Source organism: Schistocerca serialis, chromosome 2 (assembly GCF_023864345.2).
Source record: "Schistocerca serialis cubense isolate TAMUIC-IGC-003099 chromosome 2, iqSchSeri2.2, whole genome shotgun sequence".
Taxonomy (NCBI): Eukaryota; Metazoa; Arthropoda; class Insecta; order Orthoptera; family Acrididae; genus Schistocerca; species Schistocerca serialis.
The window spans coordinates 1,068,134,318-1,068,140,792 of record NC_064639.1 but is presented as its reverse complement, the minus strand read 5'-3'; positions in this window follow the sequence as shown (position 1 = coordinate 1,068,140,792).

Genomic DNA, 6,475 nt, shown 5'->3' with positions numbered 1-6,475 from the left:
ACCTTACTGGCCTAAGTGGGGTTTCGCAAGCTCGAAGACATACTCTAGAAACAATCGCTGCATGCGGATGGCATTATCTTGCTGCAATATAAGCCCAGGATGGATTGCATGAAAAGCAATAAACTGGGGCGCAGAACATCGTCGACGTGCCGCTGTGCGGTATATGTGCTGTGGATGACAACCAAACGCATCCTGGTTTAAGAGGAAATGACACCCCAGACTATCACTCCTAGTTGTCGGGCGTTATGGCGCGTGACAGTCAAGTTGGTATCCCCACTGAGTCTGGGGATTCTCCAGACGCGTCTTCACTAGTCATAGGGTCTCATTTCGGAGTGGGACTCGTCACTGAAGACATTTCCACTCCAGTCAGTAAGGATCTAGGTCTAAGTTGTTTGTTTGTCTGTACATGTACAACACACCTATCAGTTTCGGTACCATTCGAATAATCCCTTCGTGGTACTTTTTTTTCCTTGCACTACATTTCTGACATAAAATATGCGCGATACAGCAGGATTAGCTCTGTGAAATACAAATCCGTGAAGCAGTACTAAACAAAAGTGTTCTTAAATCAAGCCACGAAGAACAGATTATTTGGTACATTGGTACACGCATTCATGAAATACCTAAAACTCCTTTGATGCCATTTACCCGCCTCCGATTAGGAAGTCTTCGCTGAATCCGGCAAACCGCTACCTCGGTCTATTAATTGGTCTGCTTACTTGAAATTTCGTTGCATGACTCCACTTTCAGTGCTGAATTTTGTCCTGTTCTGATAAAGTTGACTGTAAGCTGTATCGCTGATGTATATATTCATTAGTGTCCTAATGTCGGTTGTGTCGGTAAACTTTCTCAAGAGTGATAGTGATGATTTTACCGAATGTGAGGAAAAGCTTTCTCAGTATATAAGAACTCTAGTACTGCGTTCTACGATTTCGTCCAAATTGCATTGGTGCTCGTCGTATTCATCTCATCTTGCTTCTTTGCTTTATTGCTTTATTACGGTCGAATGTATCTCCACAACTGTTGGCGATAAATTCAGCAGAAATTTGTACTTGACGTTCAGGAAGATATATATATATATATATATATATATATATATATATATATATATATTATATTCTTGCCCGTTACACTTCTTGCGAATTAAAATAATTAGAGCGCTGTTATAGATTTGGGGAAATGTCTTTGTTTACCGATATCCTGCCAACTAGATAAATTTACCATTTTCTTTTATATTTTCCAACATAAATCATTTTCATTCAAATGAGACAGATTACACGGGTTCACTGCTGTTTCTGAGAAAACGAAAGGGACAAGACAGAGCTCTGAAAAATTTAATTACTTGCCCAATAAAGGAAAGCACTGCCAAAACGAACAACAAAAACAGTTTTACGTTGAAACGACGCGATGAAATATTCACCATATTCGAGGCTTTCCTGAAATATCTATGCACAGTTTACAGTTGAAAATGTATTTACACTCTGGAAACCTTGGTCTAAATGGATGTGTAAACTGTTAGAAATTCAATATTACTCTTTCGAAGAGTCGTGTGCGAAAAATTTTCAAAACAATCTGATCTTCCATTAGCGGCCCAGTAAGTAATTGTAAGAATTTCGTTCCAGCCTCCTGCTTCAAATAAGTTTCCAAACAAATTTCATATGGTTGTGAGAAAAATGCCAGAACCTGATTTCTGCTCCTATACGTTAGTAACTCCCAGCCCCTTAGTCCCATTATCACCTAACGGAAATGAATCTAACTCTACAACAGTCTAAGGTCTAAGAGAGATTTCGGTAAGAAACGTACGACAACTTCGGTATAAAAAGAAACAAATCAACTATGGTAACTCTTGTTTAAAAATTGTAACGGTGTGGAACAAGTCGTTTTACATTCACATCACAAATGGATTTGTAAACAAGGCTATTGCTGAACATTTATGAATGCTGTTCTTATTAATTTTTTTATATGCAAATGGGAAATAGTAGTTCTACCCATCTCCTTCTGCACATTACAATAATAGAAATTATGCTACGGAATAGAAAGGATTGCCAAGGAGAAATTATAGTTTGTTTTCAAATTTTAATTTGCTGTCTGTCAGACATTTTATATCATTGGGTAAGTTATTAAAAATTTTAGATGCAACATTATGCTCTACTTTTTGCGCTAAAGACAACCTTAATGAGGACTAACGAATGTCATTTTTCTGTCTGATATTGCAACTATCTTGAAAATGTTTCCTTTTGAACTGCAGTAGTTTATTTATAAAAAAACTTCACTAGGCAGTAAATATAATGTGAAGGAGTGGTCAGAACGCTCAATTCCTTAATTGCTCAGCTGAATTTTTTTTTCGTTGGATATGACATTGTCCATTCTTTGATTATACCATAAATCCCATAAAACTTCAATTTACCAAGGAGGATGGGTTCTGTCCCATCGTTCAAGCTTCAGCCACTGGCCCTTTTCCGCAAGCCATCTGCCATAATACATCCCAATAGGCAGATATACGTACGTCAATCATTCCTAAGAGTTCGTACTCCTTCACGCGATCGTACTATATCTAAATGCACTTCAGGAGACTTGTACATACCCAGTTATGAGCAGAACGTTCAGTGAAGTGTTAAAAAGAGGATTCCGTCTCAAGATTGCACATTGGCAATGAAATACAGTCCATAACATAATATACTGAATTGCGAAACAATCTGAACTGCGAATGAGAAGTAGAATGTGGTAAAGATATAGTTGCAAACAGTAAGTAAAACAATAAGCGTTTGTTTTGTAGCCCAAAGATGGCTTCACATTTCAGAGAACAGAAGGAAACAGGTACAAGTACACAAAAGTAATGAAATTAAAGTACAAATAAACAGAAAGAAGTATCATGTTTTATTCAATGGCAAGTACTTTCGAAACAATTTTGAGAAAGACAGAGTCAGGATTCGACTTGAATGTAACAAACTATATCGTTGCCTAGAAACGCAGAAGCTCAGCTTAAGAAGCACTGAAACTCAGTCACAAAGCACGTAACTTATGGTCGATAAAATGAATGAGTAAATCAAGACAATAGGCTACGTGAATGAAAGGAAGATGTAAGGTAATACAAATACCAAAAAATTGCATTTTACTTAATATGTAACGCAATTATAGAAACTTGCAAAATAATTATTGATGAAGATTATGTATATGTATATACATATCGATGGAAATTATATGGTAACAGGGACCTCTTTATGTTGCTAACATCTGTGATTTATATATGCAGACTGAGTCGACGAATGAAAATTTGTACCAAGGCCGGCATTTGAATCAGGGTGTTCTGCTCATTTGACAGATTCCTAAACACTGGAAAGGCGTTTTCGTGGATAAGGAAGACTCAACGGAGGATAGATGAAAAAGAAAGGAACACACTTTAAATGAAATGTAAATAATAATACCTGCAAACAGTTACTTACACAATATAAAGTAGAGTAACTTTTAGAAATGACTGGCCGCAGCTACTTGTATTTATATTTCATTTAAAATACTGTCACGGTGCTCAACAGCATCTGTAGTGGATAAGCTTATTTTTGTAAGATGGCTTTTAAGATCATAAAAAACAAAAAGTACAGCAAAAAGTGGGAGAAAGAGTTACAAGGCGAAAGTGTGCTAGAAAAGTTGTCAGGTTAATTGTTCGACCGTGGTTCTTAGTTTGTCTACAAGTAAACAACATCTGAACAGGCTTTGCAAGGCCCAAAGGTACTGACCGACCGCCGTGTCATTCTCGGCCTATAGAAGTCACTGCATGCTGATAGGAAGGGGCATGATATCAGTTCCATCTCTCTCGACACTTGTCAATTTACGAGACCAGAGTCGCCATTTCACAAGCAGGTAGCTCCTCAATTTGCCTCCCAACGGCTGAGCGGAACCCGATATCAAACACCGCTAGGAAGACTGGACTGTCACCCACTCAAGTGCTAGCCAAGCCGAGTGCACTTTTATGAGCTGAGGGGAACGAGCTGAGGGGAACCGGTGTTACCACTGAGGCAAGGCCGTTGACTCTTAATTTGTTTACACGGAAAATATTGATAACAGTGACACATATTACCCAGTATTACATCGCGCTCTGGCGAGAACTGTGACACAAAAGGCGATACTCAAGAAAACTCAAAAAAATGTGTGTGAAATCTTATGGGACTTAACAGCTGAGGTCATCAGTCCCTAAGCTTACACACTACTTAACCTAGATTATCCTAAGGAGAAACAAACACATCCACGCCCCAGGGAGGACTCGAACCTCCGCCGGGACCAGCCGCACAGCCCAAGACTGCAGCGCCTTAAACCGCGCTGGCCCGGGTGGCCGAGCGGTTCTAGGCGATACAGTCTGGAACCGCGCGACCATTACGGTCGCAGGTTCGAATCCTGCCTCGGGCATGGATGTGTGTGACGTCCTTAGGTTAGTTAGGTTTAAGTAGTTCTAAGTTCTAGGGGACTGATGGCCTTACAAGTTAAGTCCCATAGTGCTCAGAGCCATTTGAACCATTTGAACCCTAGACCGCTCTGCTAATCCAGCGCGGCCAAGAAAACTCGACTTAAAGAATTAATTCTATACAACGTATACTAAAGAGGACAAGCTTCTTTCCTATTTTAATTAAATTTTCTGACAGTAAATTCTGTTATATTTTTCGTGCGCGTTGGAGCACTTCAAACGTATTTTTCAGTAACATAACATAAAATAGCTATTTTCCGACTTGGGTCACTTTTCTCGTCGGGTGCGATATACTGATAATATTTTTTCCGTTAATGTATGATGGTATCTGGGACATTCGTCACGTCTGCAACTCTATGATATGAACGAATGAATTTTACACGGCCCTACGTTACCACAGCGTCAGAGCAGCAGCGTGTTCCGCAACGTTAACCACTTTTTGCTAATTCAGCCACTGCCCTTTCCAGGACGTACATTTGTGTACTCAGAACATTTGTCGGCTTCGTAAAACACATTATCTACTCACCGCTGGCAGTGACCATTTCAGCCACTTTGTTTCGACGAAAAGTTCACAACAAGTCGGCGTCCTTGCTGAAACGTCAAGGGGCCCTAAGTGTGTTTGTGTTTATGCGCGGTGTGCAGCGGAGCGCACTCGGATATTCCATCCCGGCAGGCGGCCGGAGTCCGCTGGGAGCGAGCGGTGGACCGCCACTAGCCTCTGATTGCAATTACGTACAGAGCAGGGCGCCGGTGCTGGCTGCGTGCCGGCCGGCCCGTTTCCAATATGTGGCTCTGCAGCTGCCGCTGCCGCTGCGGCGGCCAGCGCGGCATTATTAATGCGTAGGCGTGCGCGCTGCCGGCCATACGTCAGGGCCGGCAAGTTATCCATCTCTGCGCGCCGGCCCCGACTATCAAATTGCTGACAGCTGCGGAAACAGTCGACACTGCCGCCCCGCCGCGCAGACCACAGTAGAGTCCCCCACTCTCTCGTCGATGCGCCGCGGCTGTAGGCGCTGTCAAAGGTTAGAAGTTGTAAGCAATGGCGGGCATGTTACTACCGCTACCTCATCTTACTGAAATGTGATCCACTCGACACTGTCAGAGTACATTTAGACCTACCGTTGGATACTGGCGCTATGTGACAGTGCTGCTGTCTCAGAAAGCAGATGAAGCAGTTCCGAGGCACACACCGTGTCTGCGCATGGTTTTCCAATGTGACATCACTTTTTAAACTCACAGAACAAAATATCAACATAAACCTTAGAAGCCCTCGTAAACTGTCGGAGAGCTGCAGACTGCAGACTGAGGGTGTTGTAGGGCAGGTTGCGTTGAGAAATAGTTATTAAGAAAAATATTCGATACTTTGCACCGCTTCCGACTTAATTAGCATTGAAGTTAGTCAATCAGACCGTTGGGGCAACGGCCTTGCTGCAGTGGAAACGCCTGTTCCCGTGAGATCACTGAAGTTAAGCTGTGTCGGGCGTGGCCGGCACTCGGATGGGTGACCATCCTGGCCGCCAAGCGCGATTGCCATTTTTCGGGGTGTACTCAGCCTCGTGATGTCACTTGAGGAGCTACTCGACCGAATAGCAGCGGTTCCGGTCACAGAAAACCATCGTAACGACCGGGAGAGCGGTGTGCTGACCACATGCCCTCCTATCCGCATCCTGAACTGAGGATGACACGGCGGTCGGATGGTCCCGATGGGCCACTTGTGGCCTGGAAACGGAGTGCTTTTCAGACCGCTGGCCACGCAAATTCAACGGCCCGCAAGGTACAATTATTACGCGGGCAAGCGACTTTCAATTAAAATGTCTCCCCTGTAGGGGAATATACACAATGGATGTAGCACAGCTTGTAAATACATCGTTGATGATGGTATATAGATATTTGCGTCTGGCCATTAAGCGTGTCCGGATACCACTAAGGTAAGGCGAGCGCTCACGTTAAGAGGGAAATCCGGGCTCGAGTCTCGTTCCTACAAAATTTTCATTGCCTTGATTCCATTACACGTCTGAA